Here is a 19,337-nt window from a genome sequence, read left to right as displayed (position 1 = left end):
CACACGCAATCATGTCCTCTAACTGATCGTATATCTTATCGACCTCTTCTTCCTTATGGTTGCTCGGTGGCATGTATACCTGAATAATAACTAAGTTCGTCGGTTCTGCTTTTATCTCCACTAGTAGTATTCTATCCGTTACCTGCTCTATGTTGACTACGCTTCTTCCTACCTCTTCATTTAATACTATGGCAACCCCTCGTTGGCTCTCGTCCCCACCGCTGTATATTATTCTATACTTTTCACTTCAGTAATCCCCGCTATCTTTCCATCTCACCTCGCATAGACCTAAAATATCTATATTTCCCCTTTCCATCTCTCGCTTAACATTCTCCAATTTCCCTGTCCTCATCATTGTCCAAACATACCACGTTCCTATTCTAACTAATTTTGTCTTCTTCTCCTGCGTCTTCTGTCCTGCTGCTGCTGGTTTTCCCTTGCAAGGGTTTCGTGGGATGACGACCGCGGAAGCCTTGCCTCCCCCGCTGCCGGGCACGACACACGGCCGATTGGGCCGAGCCCCGTGGTTGCCAGGACTCAAATTATCTCTATTGTCCATCATATTTTTTAGGGAATGATAATTGAGGTGGTTTCCCGTGCCTTCCTCAATAGTGTTTTTAACGTGACACCATCACTTACTGGCCGCCCCACTGGGGTCAGACGCCATTGCAGCCGTCTCTTTGAGGAACAGACGCTGCGTGGACTACCTTTCGTCTGGCTCCTAACCTTCGACCTATCTGGCATGGGTGACTCTACCAGGAGCAATAATTATTACTCCCGCCAGCACAGCTCTAGGGGTCATCGGAACGCACAAGCCCTTCCACCACGTCAAGGTTGTAGTCCGGGGAGGGATATATATATATATATATATATGTATGTATACATACATATATATATATATATATATATATATATGTATGTATACATATATATATATATATATATATATATATGTATATGTATATATATATATGTATATATATGTATATATATGTATATATATATATATATATATATATATATATATATATATATATATATATGCATATATGCATATATACATATATATCCACTACTTCGCGATATTTGACTAACAACGTATGACCGATTGCTAAAAGTACACCAACGCAAGTCTTTCAAACGTAAATGAATACTTTAATCCTCTTTTTTCATTCGTGGATGCATTCGTTTTGATGAAGCAGTTATGGCTTATCTTTTTCCTGGTCGCGGTTGTCAGTCATCCAACGGAAGGTCTAACCGCGATATTTTCTTCGAAAGCTATTAAGGCCAGTTTTCCGACGCATAACGGAACGACCAAGGAGAAGGTTTTTTTTTAAATTGAAATAAATGCATCCACTTCTCCGAGATTGACCAATCAGATTCGATCTGCATTAATGCAAATGCAAGGGAGTACTCGATTAGAGCGGTGGTTGGTTTGCTGGTGAGGGGGGCCCCGTTTGACGGGGGCCGTTCGCGGCAGCACTACAAGAGCGCGAGCGTCCTCCGAAGCAGTGCCGGGCAAAGCCTTCTGCGTCCTCCAAACTCACGCACTCCGGCGGCGTCAGTCACGCGAACAGCACGCGTGAACTCCGATGGATAGCGGTGAGCCTTGTACTCATTTCAAAGATTTGCAATGTCGGGTACTTACTATGGATTTGTGCGGGAAATGGGTATTTTGTAAAATGACAACATACTGGAATCTCGATATTAAAATATCGCACATCCATTGACGATTTTGATGTTTGATGATGGATTTTCAAGACAAATTAATGGTTGGCAAGGACATGAGAGTAAAAATGGAAGTGAAGAAATTATCAATGAAAGTTTTGATACCGGGAGTAATTCTGTACGGCTCGGAGACTAAGTGGTCGTGTGGAGGAGAATGGAGAAAGTGATGGGAAGGGAAACGAAGAAAATTTGGAGGGTGAGGAGAGGAGAAAGGTGGTTGAGGAGAAAGGTGGGAGAGGACTATCTTATTGAGAGTGGTAACTGAACAATTGCCGAAGGAGACCAATGTGTATGTATTTATTTTTATGGAAAGGGGGGTGGGTTGCGATGGAGAGAAAAGAAGAGGGAGAAAGAGAAAATACTGGGCATGGAATGAAAGAATTTGAAAGGGAAAGTAGTACGAACATGTTGAATGGAAGAATTGTCGAATTGAATTAGTACTATCGCGCTTTTCCACCGAATGAGTTTTTCACTTTTCTCTAATCTTCTTCTTCCATAAATCCTTAAATGTCGCAGTTTTGTGTCTGGAGATGACTCCTCGAGCCCTTCTTTTAACTTGCCTCGCGGAAATGTGATTCTTTTTCAATTGCGAGCATCTTCCACCACGTCCAGATGGATCCTAAAAACCCTAATTGGTATGCGAGCATGGCGAAGAATGGCCAATTTCAGTCAATGCTCATTGTGAAGGTCTGCCTTGAACCGGCGGAGGTATTATCAATACGAAATTACAGAACAGGCAATTGTAAAGAATAAGTAAGTGCATGCGTCCAAAGTTTAACAAAGAGTGTATGTAAAGAACGCCTACAGATAGCTAACCTTTTTCATCACTGCTACTGTGATACCCTCAGTTATCGCGGAAAGGGTCAATGGGCCGGGGAGCAACAGTCTTTCTCGGGAGAATGTGTGATGAGAGAGGGACAAGGATCAATCATAAGAAGGAAGGGTAAAGAGTTTCTTAAGAATTGAGAAAGTCTAGTTGAGCACTAGATATGGGGATCATAAACTAGCAGAGGAATCTGCTGATGCATCTAAAAAGTATTTTGGACGAAGGTGAGCGAAATATAAGGAATATGAAAAGAATTGCGTTAAGCAGAGAAACATAATCGAAATACAGAGAGTGGATGACGGTAAGAGAAGAGGCAAACGAAAAATTAGGGGAACGAAAAACAGGAAAGACAAGGAAATGGCGTTTATTTGATGTGTTTTTGGTTACGAACATTTAATGAGTGATTCGTTTATTTAATCTAAATATAATAAGGGCCTATTTCGCTGAAAACTTACATAACAGCCGCATATCATAGTTGATAAATCCTCATGTTTCATACGGATTTGAGAGTTTCTTTTGTAATCCTATAGCGACACTGTTTGTTTAGAATATGTACATGTGAATAACAACTTCGTTCACAAAAGTAAAAAAAAGCGTTAAGGAACATTGAAAATCCGTTTTAACACCTGGTTTTTCTTATTTTTAGGAAGCTGGAATTCTGGACTCCCGTGATTGTTCTCGTATGGCAGCTAGTTGAAAAAATATTCGCATCCACTACCGCCATTAGCAACTGCAGGTAAATGATGTGTGCTAATGTATGCATGAATGCATAGCCCCCGGCAGAGATTAGCCAATCGAATGACATGATGTTCCGAGTGGTTTAAGTGACCGTTTCACTGCGTGAGGCAGCACGTTCCGACTCCAACAAGATTCTCGCTTTTATTTCGTCTGGTGCTCACGGACGCCTTCTTTGAGCAGCCGCTAAACTGTCCAACATGTCGTCATCGAGATGGAGGCCCCCGGGAGAATATCAATTCGTAGGGGCTGGGCATCGCAGGTATGACGCGTCCCCTCTCCCTCTCGCTGCGCTTCCGATTGTCATTTGGGAAACAGGCGCACGATCCATCACTACGACCGGAAGTGGAGGAGACCCATGTCGAACACCCACCGACCCTCCTTCCGGTCGCGAAGCCATTCATAATCAATACGTCATCTGGAATGAGACCGATTATTTTTCCCTTTGCGCTGAATATCTCGATATAACTCCCATTGGCGAGAGGTAATTGACAAAATTCGATAACATTTATGCCGTACGAAATTTAATTTGCCGTTGCGAAGAAAACTTGATAAGTGTCGGCTGATTGGCTGTTTCCATAAATTAATAAATTATGTTTCGATAATGAGCATAATATGTGAAAACGGCCATTAATTATATTTTATAAACTTCCGCGCATTGTCTGGAACTGAGAAACGGATCAAATATAGCTCAACGTGTTTGAGGTCAAGGTGCGCTTTTTTCTCTGCGGGAGGAATCTGAAGATAATGGGGATTTTATAAAAACGGATATTTCCCGATTAGATGAGGAAAGGGGTTAATTTTTTTGACGATAACATCATGTGGATTGCAATACACAATGAGTGTTAAACAAATTTTGCTACTGCAAAAGAGAGCTATTCGCTCTCTTGCTAATATACCACCACGTGATTCCTGCAAACCTTTTTTTATTAGGTATAGAATCATGACTGTATTTTGTTTGTATATCTTTAAGGCTCTGATTCATGTGAAAGTTAATCTAGAAACTTACCAATTAAGATCCAACCTCCATAACTATTCCACAAGAGGTAAATCGAATCTAAATACTACTTATTGTAGATTGTCATCAACTTACAACACATTTCACAATATGAACATACGACTGTATAACTATCTGCCTACTCAGTTGAAATCAGATGGTATCCAGAGTTTCAAGAATAGGGTGTATACCTGGTTACTTGCTCATCCACTATACTCATTGGATGAATTCTTTTGTGACAATCTTCATCACATTTAAGAAAATATGTTTATATGTTAAATAATACTTATATTGACGACATTTAATATGGTTGTAACATTTTTAAAATGAATAAAGTATTATTATTATTAATATTACGAGGTTGGATTTTCACAAGTAATAAACAACGCGATGCGATGCAATAAGAGAGCAAAGTTTAAAGTAAAATCCCAAAGAAACCGCGGGAGATGCCGCAACAGTAACTTTTAACGGAGTCATCCGCTAAGATATGCATTTCAATGCAACAATTTCTAAGTGTAAAAATCATTTGCTTTGACCGGGATTCGAATCCAAATCCCTCAATGTCCGGCCATGTGAATTGATAAATTGGGAAGGAAAACATTTTTTTCTTGGATGTCTCTCAAACTAATGGTGTTGCGATTTCATGGTGCGTGCAGAAGGTGCATAAATTGATGATTTTTTGTCTGTGGCAGTTTTTATAGTATAAAAGAGTGAATGTGTATAAAAAAGCGTGCTAATACCCCCATTATAGATGAGAAGTGAAACATGGGGACGCTTGGATAAGCACGGGTATGTCGAATAACTGAAGTGTTGGGTGCGTGTGTGGGGAGGGGGGGGGGAGGGTAAGGGCAGAGTGTTTTTGGGATTGGAAGGAACAGAGGAGGAATGCGCCAATGGAGGGATGCGAGGGAGAAGCGCGCTCCGCTGATTTCTCTCTTCGGAGAGAGGGAGGAAAGTGGAATGGCCAAGCGCCCGTTATGCGTGCGTTAAGCGTCCGATGGGAGGAGAGAGTGCGTTCGCGGTCGGAGGACATCTTATGAAAGCGGACGTGGTCGGAGATAGTCTCCGAGCGGGCCGAGAGCGAGTGTGTGAAACGGCGGACGGGTCCGTGGTCCAGATCAGTGGAATGCTCTGAAGGGTAAAAGCGAAAGGGAATGGATAACGTGCGAGTGGAACCAATAAATATTTTGTGGACCATCTTTTTGGATTCGAAAGCGCGCAGAAGTAAAACAAACGCCGCCCGACCTAGGGCTGGAAACGAGACAGGAGTCCGTGATTTCTATCGCTTGTGACTTGCATTGGCGGAATCGAATGGCCGAGTGTCGCAGCCAATCCGATTGGCATTAGCAACCGAGAGTAAGAGCACCATTCCGTAACATTTCTTATTGACCATAAAAGTAACGACCAAAGTTAAAATAATATTGTATTTCTGGGCATTTTTGGTATGCATCAGTTTTCATTTCCTTCATATTATTGTATTTATTTTTTTACCATTGCCCATTTCCACAATAAATTTATCTGGCGTTAGAATGGAATGGTTCCCGGGGGATCCTCATTCGGGAGACGGAGCTGAATCTCCAACGTTTCGCACGGCACGCCCTGGTCAAGTGCGAGCATCTCTCACGGTTGACGTTTCGGCCTTCCTCTTGCTGCGTCCCCTCCAGGAATGCATGCGGCCGGCATTCCGCCCACGGCGGCGATCCCCGCCCCTCGCGACTCCCAGAGGCATTCCTCACATTTCCGACCCTTTGAATAAGGCGGCCATCCGAGGCCAATAACCGCCGAGGTCACCCGTACGTAATTGAGCCGCGTGCACACCGCGAAAAGTTTGAGAGACGGACTTCGGAGCGGTGGAGTGCGACTCGTGGGGAGATTGAGTAAGATTCAGCCCTGGGTCGAATCCGAGAGTGTGCGAAGCGATGAGTTCCCGAGGAAAGACTTGCACTATCACCCTGCATCCTTCTGAGGCAGACAGAATAACAGCGGTTCTGGTAAATGTCATTGCAGTTGCGACCATCATTCCAACGTCGGGCCCTTGGATCGGGTCTAGAGCACGAGGAGTATCAGCGGGGATAGATTAGGAACAAAGCAGGCTTGAATTTAGGAATCAAGGGCCCCTGGTGTCCCGCGTTGAATCGCGATCGAAGGGGCCCTCCTTCCCAATCCTTAAGTAATGGGTATCGATAGAGTACTCGCATATAATTCGGCCATATTCCGAAATTTAAGCAATATATCGGGCAATGAGGATCTTACTGGAGCCTAAAGGCATTCTAGCGGCAGCTGTCGGGAGTGGGGTTCCCAGTCAATTCTGAAGAACGGCGCAGAGGAATGGATTTCTGGGAAAATGAATCGTCCAGGCGAGAGGCATCAGTGAGACGCGGGAATGGCGCATGGAGTAATAAGACAACCACAATGGCATCGAAACCTCCACACGCGTTCCTTTGCAAAGGCCCACCAAACATTGTGGATGTCGATGTGTTTAAATAATAGGCGAGCACCACAGCAACAGAGATGAGAGAGGGATATTGAGGGCCGGATAGGAAGGCATTTTGGGAATCCTTTTCACCCCCCGTGCACAATTCGTGACCACAAAGCAGCAGGAAACATTGCTTGCGAGAAATTCGTAATTCTCGAAAGTTGAACGATGTCCTGACACCACCTGCCACAAGCCCTCGTGGCGACATGGATGGTGATATATAGATCTGCAAATTCTTCCACGGATCATGAATACTTGCCGCGTATCCCAAATGTGACCTCAATGTATCATGTCGCAAATGTGACCTCAAGTGATCCATGTCGCCATGTGAATAATATCGATAAAACATCGTCCTTTAAACGTGAATTATTGACGGTCGGCGAGAATAGCATTTCCTTAGATATCATTCTCATCGACATGGCCGATATAAAATTTTATCGAACTAGTCAATTTAAAAATTGACCATGTACTCGCGTGTACATGGCCGACATGGAAAATCTACCGCATTCGTCTCCGTGTGAAAAATACATCGAGGAGATCGTATTAAAAATGTAAAGACGTGGTTCAGGTGAAAAGTTCATCGTAAAGATGGGTATGAAAAACTTATCTCTCAATCGGTGTGCGGTGGTGTGATATCTTAGGACGTCAGTATTGGCGGAGAGCAACTGTGTTGGGGCGGTGACTCCGGGGGTAGCACTCCCGCCCTCGCGCGCCCGTGTTTCTCCCTGGGCGGGGGCGGAGGGAGAAAAGGGAAAGCGGCCCGGAGAGTGCGCCCATCGGTCCGGCCGCACTGTTTGGCATTCCATTCTCCTTTTTCGTAAGCCCCTTCCCCATTTAGGTTGACGCAAGGCAGCACATGGCTGGAGAGAGATAAGAAATCCGCATCATGGCCGTGCGCCTTCACGCCCGCCTCTGCGTCCCCGACGCCACTGTGAGCGGTGAGCAGATCAGCCTCCCCTCGCCGTGCACCGCGCACCACCTACGCGCGCCCGCACGGGAACCAAGGTGTTTTTCTTTTCGCCGTTTAATCCCACTGAAATAATGGAATAAATGACCCACCAATGGAACGACCCACCAATGGAACGAGGCGAAACTAGTTGCGGGCTCTGAAGGAATAAAAAAATACACAAATTTCCAAGTTTATTTCATCACAGACGCGCTGAGTCGCAATTGACCTCAGCCCAAATATGAGTCAATGAATGCCGCCTGCTAGATATTAATGATGAGGGTTAGGTGAACATTTCTCGGGCTGACACAGAGATGGCGTTCCAATTAGCAAACATTGTTGATTCCTGCCAGGGTGCACGTTTCATTAGTTCGTAAGACATGTTTCGACTTCTTCTCTGAAGTACTTTGTTCACACATGTCGTTGTAATAGACGTCTTCCGTGTTTTTCGTTAAATTGGAAAAACTTGAGTTTCGTGCGTTCAAATAATTCTTCGTTTTGGCTGAATCAAACCCTAGTTAAAATCATCCAAAGTTGGCGAAAGTGTGCGGGGATTTGGCTCCGTAAATGGCAACCGTTCAAAAGTGAGCGGGTGAATTTAAATGTGGTCGCACAACCCTCGAAAATGACCCACGCGAAAAACAGCCAGAAACCGCAACCACACCGGAAGTAATCGGAAAGGTGCTTGATATTCTATTGGACGATAGGCGAGGGTAGGTGAGTGAGATAGCCGAGGTCATGGAGATATCGGAAGATAGGGTGTAAAACATCTTGCACAAAGAATTATGGATGCAAAAGCTCTGCGAAAGGTGGGTGCCACATTTGCTGAATGCCAATCAAAAGCAAAAGTGCAAACAATTTTTGCAGCGATTTCTGGATCGATTCAAGTGGGGAACTGCGATGTTGTGCTGCGATTTGTCACCATGGGTCCACCACTACACGCCAGAAACGAAACAGCAGTCGAAGCAGTGGGTGGAAGCTGGTGGTTCAGCACCAAAGAAAGCGAAGTCGATCGCATCTGGTGGAATGGTCATGGCCTGTGTGTTATGGGATGAGAACGGGATCCCGTGGATTGATTACCTTTGAAAAAGACAGAAGAATTACAGGCGATATTACTTCAACCTTCTTGACCAGGTGGATGCCAAAATTCGCAAGTAGAGGCCTGGCTTGAGAAAGGAAAAGAAAGATCTTCAACCAAGACTAATTGCTGTCACCTGCTCACAAATGTGCATTGGTGATGGGTAAACCACAGGATTTGGTGCTGGATTTGCTCGGCCATCCTCCCTATTGTCATGATTTAGCACCCTCAGAATTCCATCTGTTCCCAAACTCAAAGAAATTTGTTTCTGGGAAGTGTTTTGCATCCAATGAGGAAGCTGAGGTGGCCGTAGATGGATATTTTCACAGCCTTCGAGACTCTCACTTCTGGGAAGGAATACTGAAGTTGAAGAAATGCTGAACCAAAACCGTTTGGAGTCAAGAAAGGTTATGTAGAAAACTAAAATCTTTTTTTAACTGATACTGACAGTCTTTCCTTTTTATTAGAAATCAGGCTCGTGGAAATGTCGTGGAAAAGAACAGAGAAAGTGAAAGGGGTGGTTAGGGAAACACCTTCACCGAGTGGGCAGCTGGAGAAGACTGCGGTGGTGCCTCAGTGGAAGAATGGTATGGGAATGAAGAGGGTAATACGCGGGGAGGAAGGAGGAATGGAGAATATTCATGTTGGACGTGGAATGAATGAAGGGAAGCCGAAGAGTGTCCATTACGTATTTGAAGTGGAAGAATGGATGAATGTGGGCTTGATTGTAATGCGTGGGTGCGTGGTATTTACTTCTCGTAGTGTGCTGGGTGCCTTCGATGTGCAGCGGTGCTCTCATCATTCCCAGCGAAGGCCTATTCTCGACCGATGGACTCCTGACGACGTCCATGATTTCCATGCGACGAGTGCAATCCATTCGACGTCGCCGGAAATGGGGCATGACTCGCGGCTCCCATCGACGCGTGAGCGCTTGCCATCGCACCGACGACGGCTGCCGCGCGGCCACCGTCGGTGCCCTGTGTCTCCGAGGGAAGAGGGCCCAGGCTCCCATCGACGCGTGAGGGTTTCAATTGCCCCCTTGCGGGATCAGTCGTCGCCATTCGCCCTGACACCACTCCCTCTGACGGCGAAAGGACACACGCAATATGAGGCGTCGTTCGCTGCAGGATCACTTTTCCGGTAGCTTCCCTCACTGAAGCCGTGATCGCGCTATCCTTGGGTTTAAGGGTTTATTTTGAAAAGATCGCACGTGGCGGCAAAAATTATCCATCGAACTAGCGAAAACGAGAGACGATCAATGAGTGAGTGATCGACTGAACCGAAAAGAATGCTCAGTCAGCTCAATGGAAAGCGGAAGTAATGTAAAACGCCAAAATCCCATATATGTTAACCGAAGGGAAGACTAAAGATCAAAGGGAGTACGGGATGAAGAAGGCTTGCGGTGGATCCGTGGAATCCTAACCACCTCTCCCTACACCCCTAACCAACACTACAGGCGTGTAGTGTAGCCATTAACTCGGATCGCATTGCAAGAGTCCATTCTCTATCTCCATATAATACTTGTACTTCCACCTCTCTTTATTATCTCTTCTGTATATGTACACCACTTTCTCTCTCTCTCTCTCTCTTCCTCCCTCGGTTTCGCAAATTCACCCCCCCCCCGCATACACGCATTCTTCCCTTCTTTCGTGTGCGCTGTCTCCTTCAACATCCCCCCATGCCGCCGAATACAATCTCTTGCGTCAACCCTCCCTTTCTTCTTCAGTTTCCTCGAAGTGGGGAAGTTATTCTTCCGTTACCACGAGGGTAGGACACACTGGAGCCAGTGGAAGAGTGTTTCTTTGTGGGCAGCAGAATCAGTGGAACCGGAAGAAGTAAGGAAGGCGGAATAGGAATGATCCGCGATCACTCCACGGTCACCGATCGCACCAAAATCAAAGGCGAAAGTACGCATGGCGATGCCGTCAACGCGGGAGGTTTGCTCCTACGTATTTTCCGGCGATTCCTTTCTCATCTTCAGTTTAACTCCTATTCATCGCTTACGCTGCTGTTTAAAGTTCAATCCTCAATTCCCGATCCCAAATGCCTCGTTCGTTCTCCATTTTAGACTCCGTGTAAATACAGCTTTTACTTTCCTTCGCAACGAAGGTTTTTCGATCACATCCCTAATGCGTAATTCAGTTTTAACTGCGTCCACTCTGCAAGAATAGTGCGAAGAATGCACGCGCGACCGCAGAGATGGCGTTTGAGTATCAAGAGTAACGCTTGACGACCTGCTCGGCTGAAACTCCTCAGAGGAAGACACTAAGTGTTTTACTTCCATCCTTTACTTCCATTTTAAAGGCGCTGCTCATGCCGCAACGTCGAGGGGCCGAAGGGATCCGAATTGACGCGGCAGCAACCTCTGGCCTACCATAGCAATGCGGATTCCTCCGCTCAAGAGATGTTCCATAGGAAGACTAAGGTGGGCACCGTGATTGGAGGGCAAGCAGTTCACCAGGGCCAGGAGTTGTGCGTTTGCGAAGGTGGGCCAAGCAGCGGGAACATTACCGAAAGAAGAGTGACAAAGGGAGACAAAGGGGCCTTCACGATGTCACGATGAAAAGGACCATGACGATGAAGAGAAATGGTTATTATTGAGGAATTCGTAACTACTCGCAGTTTCTTGTTGCGACTCGGAAACTTGGTCAGTGAGTCAAGAAGATAGACGTACATTGGATGCTTTTGAATATGGATCAGGGAACACAGGAGAGGTACATGTCACCTCTCCTGTCTTCCCTGATGTGTATTATTACCTACCTTAACCGGTAGGTCAAGGTAGGTTTTGCATTGGCACAACTACCAAATAAATGTTTGGCGACATATATATATAGTCTCTCTTGAAGAAGGCCTCTGAGAGGGCCGAAAGCTCGAACATTTATCCGTGTGAGTGTCCTTTTAAATGTTGCTATTCTATTCTATTTGTGTTATATTGTGTCAGCCCATTATATATATATATATATATATATATATATATATATATATATATATATATATATATATACACATATATATGCCCTCACGCACACGCAAATAGTCCCAGCAAATGATTGAAAAACATCCCAGACGTCGGTTCGGCGACATAAAATATGCACGTAATTCCAGCAATCATCGATTACTCTAATGGCTTATAACCTATCACCGCCTGCCGTACATCCTCATGGCTGTTGGCAGAACGTGAGATGTAGGCATGAGGTGGATGCATGCCCCTCACTCCCTTGGGCCCACTAAATAGGTTGGCCATGCGCACCCCTTGCGTGATTCATAAAAGGGGAGGGAGTCGACTGTTTTCCACCCCCTCCCGTAGAGGGCGCACTCCCTCCTCCGCATTCCAAGGGATGATGCTGGAGGCCGCCCCCCCCACCGCCGCCCCCAAAGTGGCTTCTTCCCCCACTTCCCCCACTGCCTCCCCGCCCCCTCCCGCCTCCAAACCTACCTCCCTGGACAAGCCCTTTCCTTCGCCACCCCATTTAAAATATCCGAGCATCGCTTACGAGTAGAAATCGAAAGTGCGCCCTTCTTGCCGAGAAACGGCAACACTGTGGTCCCGGCGTATCCATCAGTCGTGCACCATAAGGTTTGCGTTGCCCTGTGAATTGCAATGGAATCAGACCGATCGGTGATGATATTCTTGGGATGCAGCGATTCGGATGTGCGCTGTATTATGAATTCGTTTGTGAATGCATGTGATGGCGAAACATGCATTTCACGTAATTTAGTACTGGTGCGGGCACCGCGTGGGATGGGTCTGCCTCCGCATCTAGGCCGGCATACTCGCAGTACACCTGGACTCAAGCATCATCGATAAATTCGACCCTAATGGTGACTTCGCCATGAATGAGAAAGGGACCGTTCTTTCGGGGCGATGTTCGAATGCGCCTAATGTCGCCCGAATGCCCCCGTGCTCTCCAACTGCTCTCCGCCCACCCCGCCCCGGATTGCGGGGCGAGGGGCACGAATGCCCCTAATTAAGTCCGCGGACGGGATTTTTTCGCCAGACGTCTCATGCCCGTCCTCTCTTCTCTTTTCGCCATGTTGGCATTTTTTCATTTAAGACACCGAGGGGAGGGGAACGGGGGGGGGGGGGGTGAGTTTTCGGATAAATTTTTGACCCTGACCTCCCTCGCCAATCGGAGAGTTTCCGCCCAGGAGTCTCGCCGGAGAAATCCAAGATATACTATATATGAAAGGGCGTTCCGGGCAGATTAGCGCCCCGGGGGCGGTATGCCCACTCCTTGCCCCGGCTGCCGAAATGCCTTGCGATTGCTCCACTCGACAGGGTTAAGTCACGCCTCTAAGATATGCGTCGTTTTTCCGCAGGGAATTATTGTTATTGGAGTTCTACCGTTTAAGGACACGGACGGATGGTACATCGCCTTGTCCGAACAAAACACAACCCAACTTCCTTCACTACCTCCTTCCCGATGCCGCATACATTCTTCCTCCATTCATTCCCTCCGACATTTCTAAGCCTCTTTATGCACCCATGCACCACCGCGCGAGCCTCCGCAAAGGCGCGTGGCAGGGGGTGTTCGGTCACCAGCCAATCTACTTCTACGTCACAACTTGAACGAACACACGGCACCTCGCGATCCACCCGGAAGGGCGCGTGGGGGGGTGAATAAACGCGGCGTTCTTGCAGCATCCGCCGCACACATTACCACTATAATACTATTGGTGACCACTCCACTGACTACGCCAGGAACACAAATAAGGGATCTCATTGGGAAGGGCGCATTTTTGTTGCAACGCAGGCACCTGGCAGCGTCCCACTCGTGGAGGACGAACAACCCACAAATGCATTTGCGCCCTGTGCCTCTATCGACACGACATCCTGGCTCAAGGATGTGTGGCGGGACGCCGGCCATGATTTGAGTCGGAATGTTACGGGCACCTTCCTATTTTCGCCAGTGCCTACCCATTTCCGTCTCAGTGCTTCGCCGTTGAGTAGTTCACGCGAATAGTTTAAGGGACAGCCACAAATAATACTTGGCTCTATCCGTGCGGCAATGTATCTCTCGAAATTCGTAACCATCGTCTCTCCTGCGTATGTAATCGGGATCGAACTATATCTTTCATGTCAGATGTCCGATGGCCAAACGATTAGTGTCTTTGCAATAGGTTTTACCTTATCCTGAGTATTCTTATATCTTGAGGTATCCATCCCAGATCTTGTAGTGTATGTGCATCAGTTTTTAATGTTTCATTTGAATGATACATAAATCCGATAGCTCTTCTCTGTGCCTTGCTCTATTCCATAATCCACCTCCTCACCTTCTCCATTCTTCTCCACACCAACATTTCAAAAGCCTCCAATCCACGCCTCCTATCCTCCTGCAGCAGTGACCACGGTTCCGCGCTGTATATAGCTACGCTCCATATCAAAGTTTTTACGAGTATTTTCTTAACATCCGACCTCAAAGTCCCTGTCATCAACTCCCTCCTTTTGACAGCTTCTTCGTCTGATGTAATTTTTCTCCTTACATTCCTACTTCTTTGACCATTTCGGTCCAAAAATATTCCGAAATAAATAAAATGTTCCACCTGCTCTTGGTAACGTGCTCCTATTTTGATTTTTAACTTGGCTTCTCTTTCTCGAAAACCACGTAACATTTGTTTTGCTTACATTTATCCTTATAGCATTCGCTTCGCTCAAACTTTCTAATGAGCTCAGCAATGATTGTAAAATTTTGCTGATTGGCCAAGGAAAGCCTGATTATCCACTAAACTGCTTTTATGAACTCCCCGCCGACTTTCATGTCGATCTCCAGCTGAAATTCCTCGTTTTAAGTTCTTCCTCAAAATTCCTTTATACGAATTTCCTCCAAATTACCCCCTCTTTCATTTCGCAAGTTCTGTTCCTGGAGTAGTATGACTTATTTTTCCCTCGGACGGGCGGCGGTTCCTTCGGCTGATTTCGAAGGAGGGGAGTCAGGAAAGGCCGTAGGACGACGGCAGTTGGCTCCCTGCCTTTACGGAGAGGGGATCATTCTTTTTCAAAACCTCTATAACGCGACCTCGTTACGCTCCGTGTTGAACCAACTATTGGAGCGGCGGTACGACATTAAATTTGGCGTGAAACCGGGAAAGAGACTCGTGACATGCTCAAGGCAGCTTAAGGTGATAGCACCAATTGGTAGATCGGGTGTGTTTTTGAGTGGCACAAGTTGTTTTGGAGGAGGGTAGAGAAGATTTTTAAGACGTCCAACGTCCAGGACGCCCTTCGACCGCAAAAAGTGACGAACATCTTGCAAGAGTGAAGGTTTTGTTGGACAGGGATCGAAGATTGAGTGTTCAAATGGTTTCTTATTAACTTGGCATACCTAAATATGATGTGCCCATCGACTTGTGAGCGAAAACATGGGAACGAAAAAGGTGTGTGGGGGAGTTTGGTGCCGCGAGTGCTCTAGGACGAACAAAAGGAAACTCGCACGCGGATCTGCCAAAAGCTTCTCGACGATGCCTCAGCCACCCTAAACCACTCACGTTGCCCCACCTGACTTATTCTTCTTCCCCTTGCCTCAAATCCGTGCTGAAAGGACGTCAGCACGGATCGGTGGAAGCGTTACAACAGCCCGTGACGAGAGAGCTTAGCAGCATTGCGGGCGCCGCCTTCCAGAAGGTGTACGAGATGCGGAAAATCCGCTGGCAACGGTGCGTCGACGAAGAAGGGTGCTGCTTCGAAGATATTTGAGTGAATGATAATTCGGGCAATAAATTTATTTTAATCGACTTAATGTTACTACTTTTGGGACAGACCTAGTACTTCTTCCGAGTCTGCGCCACATATTTTGTTGTCTATTGCGTGACACACATGCCCGCCGGTGCTATCTTAGATTCCTAATATATCTCCCGTTCTGGGGGTCTCTTGAACCACAAACAAGACCTACCCGCTTTATGTCCATAACTACTCTGTATATTTCTATGGTTCCCTCCAATTCGCGGCACGCTGTCTTCATTCCCACAGAAGCAAACTTGGGAAAATGTTTCATTTTGAAAGGCAAAAGTGTAATTTCTTGGTGCACCACCATAGGAACTGTTACATTCCGCATATAACTTGCGAGAACTCCTCGGGCAGGTGAAACAAATTCAAGAATCCAGCGCGCCCTCAATATTCACCTCTCGAACTTCCCTTTCTAAATGTAACCTTGGGAACAAATTACTGCTTTCCCAGGAATAACTGCTTCTCGCCTACCGCCCGGCGGAGCGGGACACGGCGGCTAAATTTTCCCTCCCTCATCTTTGGCGTCGTCACCCAACGGATTTCATGCATCCGCCGCTTCCCACACCCCCAGAACTCGTATAGGGTGGACTTGCGGCGACCATGACTGACAGCAGCAGCCCAAGCGCGCCAAAGGCACACAGGTGCGCTCGGATCTATGTACCCGGGGGGGGGGGGGTCAAGTCGTCAATTGGATTCATCAAAGGGGCGCGGGCTCGTCACTCAAGCGGACGGAGGGTCGAACGGAAAAGCCGCAATGGCGGTGCCATCGTCCGTCCATTCACTGTGCAGCGCTGGGAGTGCGCGTGGAGGGTCCCGGGATGGAATGGGGAGCGGGAGGAATGAGCGAGTGTTCCGTTGGACGGTGTGGAGCGGGAGAGGCACGAAGGGAGCGCGGCGTCCATTCGTGCTGGACTGAAACTCTCGGGCAAAGAGAGTGAGTGCATTCTAGTTGAACGCTCAAAAGGAGAGCGAAGGATCATTCCAGCCCCCCTCGTGCGTACGGGCAGTGGTAAGCGCGCATGAAGTCGCTAAGGAGGCATGCTGACATGACAAATATTTCCGTCGCAATCCTTAAATTGACCAGTTCTAAGATAACAGCAACAGTTTTCCTTTGCATTGATGGAATGAAGAAATTAAAAAGAGCCCGTCGACTCACCGGACTTTTCGATTGTCATTCCGAACATAGTGTTCTTGGGATCGGACGCAGTCTCGATTGCTCTCGGCGCCTCGCCTCAGTCTGGTCTGTTCGAGCAATGCAAAGGTGGCTTTAAATTTCTTTCTGCTCAAGTTAAATGTACTGTTCCGGAAGGATTTATTGCGTTTAAATTGAGGGTCAGGTGCATTGAACTGGTTGGTGGTTGGCGCATTCTAAATCATATGGAACTCGTGATAACTTTTAAAGACGATGTGTCGGTCGCATGGGCTTCTGGTAAACAACCCCTGTCTTTCTACCCCATTCTTCCTCCTTGACCTCTTTAATTAATGACTTTTTTAAAGCAAAAATATCTCAAAAGTTAGACCAAAAGAAGTGGCAATATATTTATTTTTTGGTAATGAGCTAAAATAGTTATTGCGTAAATGATTTCAGATTAAATGATTAGGTTGCGTATACAGAACATATTACTGAAAATCACCGCCAATAAGTTCCACGTATTACTGTAGATTCAGTACGGGAATCCGTGTAATAAAAGCTTTAATTCTAAAATGTTTTTCTCAAATACAATATTTACAAGGATTCAAATAACTTTCAATGAGTGCTACTCATATGCTTAAAAATTCTTTTATTTGTGGTGTCGCTACCCGAAGCGAATATGTATTGAGCAAATTACATTACATAAGCATGTAAATGAAGTGTACATTTATAGAGTGCTTTAATCTGGGCAAGGTATTTGCTCACGAAAATGTGCAAGCCTTGATTTTTATTGCGACGCGCTTTAATGGGAGTGGGACATAACTTGAGATATTAATCCCAAGCGAAGGCAACGATTTGCGACAACCAAGCACCAAGCGTGCATTGGTGCTGGCTGGATGAACGCCTGGATTGAGTTACTCGTTGATTTGTCAGGGAAGTGGGAACTCAAGGGATGGGCGAGGTATGGCCGAAGTTAGCATTAACCGAGCGACCAGAAGAAAAAGCCTAGGTCTCTCTGAAATACTCTTTAGAATCGGAAAGAGGGCTCTGAAAGAACAGCGCTTTGACTACGTGGTTTTTTAAACGAAACTTGAACCAGAGGAGAGGAATTCGCTTTAGGTGTGTGGGTCACGCAGATTGAATGAGTCGAAGGGCGATGAGTGCACCGCGTGGGAATCCAGGGGACGAGTGATCCTCCGCACCCCGGGCTCCCTTCCCTGCGACCCACCGACGGCGGACGGGGGAAGACCTGGGGCCGCAGCTTGACGACAAGATGCATTGGGACCGGAACGCGAGAGTGGATGCGACTGCCCATCGCCTCTGGGCAAAAGGGCCCACATCTCGAACACGCTCCGCGAACATCAGACGACTTACAGCACACCTTGACAAACTGCACCGGTGGACACGGACTTGGAAAATACGAATCAATCCTGACAAAAGCACACATATTCACTTTTCCCGCAGACGAAAACGCACACCCCACATTCCTCTTTTCTTCCACCAACACATTATACCGAGGGCTTCTTCGCACCGATTTCTTGGTGTCATTCTAGACAACCAGCTCACTTTTCAGCCGCACCTCGACTTTTGCCGTCAGAAGGCAATGGTTGCAAGGAGCCGTCTCGGCTGCCTTTCCTCCGTGATTTCTCCCCTGAATCACGCCGACAGGATGCGAATTTACAGGAGGAGGGTGTTGATGACAGGGACGCTGTGAAATGATGATAAGAAAAGACTCGTAAAAACTTTGATATGGAGCGTAGCTACGTGCAGCGCAGAAACGTGGCCACTGAAGCAGGAGGATAGACGTAGATTGGAGGCTTTAGAAATGTGGGTGTGGAGAAGAATGGAGAAGGTGAAATCGACCGAAAGGAGAAAAATGTACTTCCACCGAGGAAGTACTTGGTATGGTGGGCGAAGAGAGGGGCTTGTTGGGAGAAATCCTAAAGAGGCAGGAGAAGTGGATGAAGGGCGTATTGACTGGCAATGGGATGCTGAAAAACTGTAATAGAGGGGAGAATGTTAGGAAAGGGCAGGAATAGAATAGGAATGTTGGACGGAATGGAGAAAGAAAGTACATAGATATGAAGAGGAAGTTGGTGTAGAGTAGGATGTTTCAATGTATTTTATTGGGAGATATTTATTTGGTAGTTGTGTCAATCCAAAACCTACCGTAACCGGTAGATTACCTAATATCCTAATATATTTTACCTGGGGGTCCCATGCCTACGTATAATATGTTCCTAGGACCCCCGTCCTGGCCAGGGAGCCCCTCGCCGGGAAGGAGGAAGGGCACGCACTCGAATGCTGTTGGAAGCGCTTGTTTCCAAGGCTACGGAAGCAGATCGTGAAGGTTACACGAAACCAGTGTATTTTCTCTCTTTCTCACACACACTCATGCACGCACTCATCATTCTCCCGAGGAGATTATTTTGAGTTTACGCAAGCGACGAGACATTCTTTTTCTCTCGGGGAGAACGGGATTTGAGAACTTGCATCTTCATTGCCGCTGTACGCTTCGATACCTCAGGGGGAAACATTCGCTCCGTTACACTATAGTTTTATTATTTGATAGTCTACCGTTTTACGCATATCTTCGATGGACAGACTGAGCTACGATACATTTTCTTCTTAACTCTTTCCTATCGAAACGCAATGTGACGTCCTGCATTACAATGGACCCTTCTCCAATTTCGAG

At 46.6% G+C, this 19,337-nt stretch overlaps 1 protein-coding gene across 3 annotated transcripts in view; it reads left to right on the top strand.

Moving 5' to 3' along the window:
- The window catches only part of LOC139694942 (uncharacterized), a 164,808-nt gene that overhangs the window by 52,576 nt on the left and 92,895 nt on the right, over positions 1-19,337 (top strand). Inside the window, exon 1 of one of the 3 annotated variants that reach the window (XM_071593462.1) lies at positions 3,201-3,290. The exons of the other annotated variants lie outside the window; for them this stretch is intronic. The gene's annotated coding sequence lies outside the window, so the exon portion shown is untranslated. Of the gene's footprint in view, positions 1-3,200; positions 3,291-19,337 lie in introns of those variants that run through there. 3 annotated transcript variants of the gene reach the window in all.

Source organism: Hetaerina americana, unplaced genomic scaffold (assembly GCF_022747635.1).
Source record: "Hetaerina americana unplaced genomic scaffold, ioHetAmer1.1.p SCAF_6, whole genome shotgun sequence".
Lineage (NCBI taxonomy): Eukaryota > Metazoa > Arthropoda > Insecta > Odonata > Calopterygidae > Hetaerina > Hetaerina americana.
The sequence above is the reverse complement of the archived record's forward strand: the minus strand, read 5'-3'. Positions and strand labels throughout refer to the sequence as shown.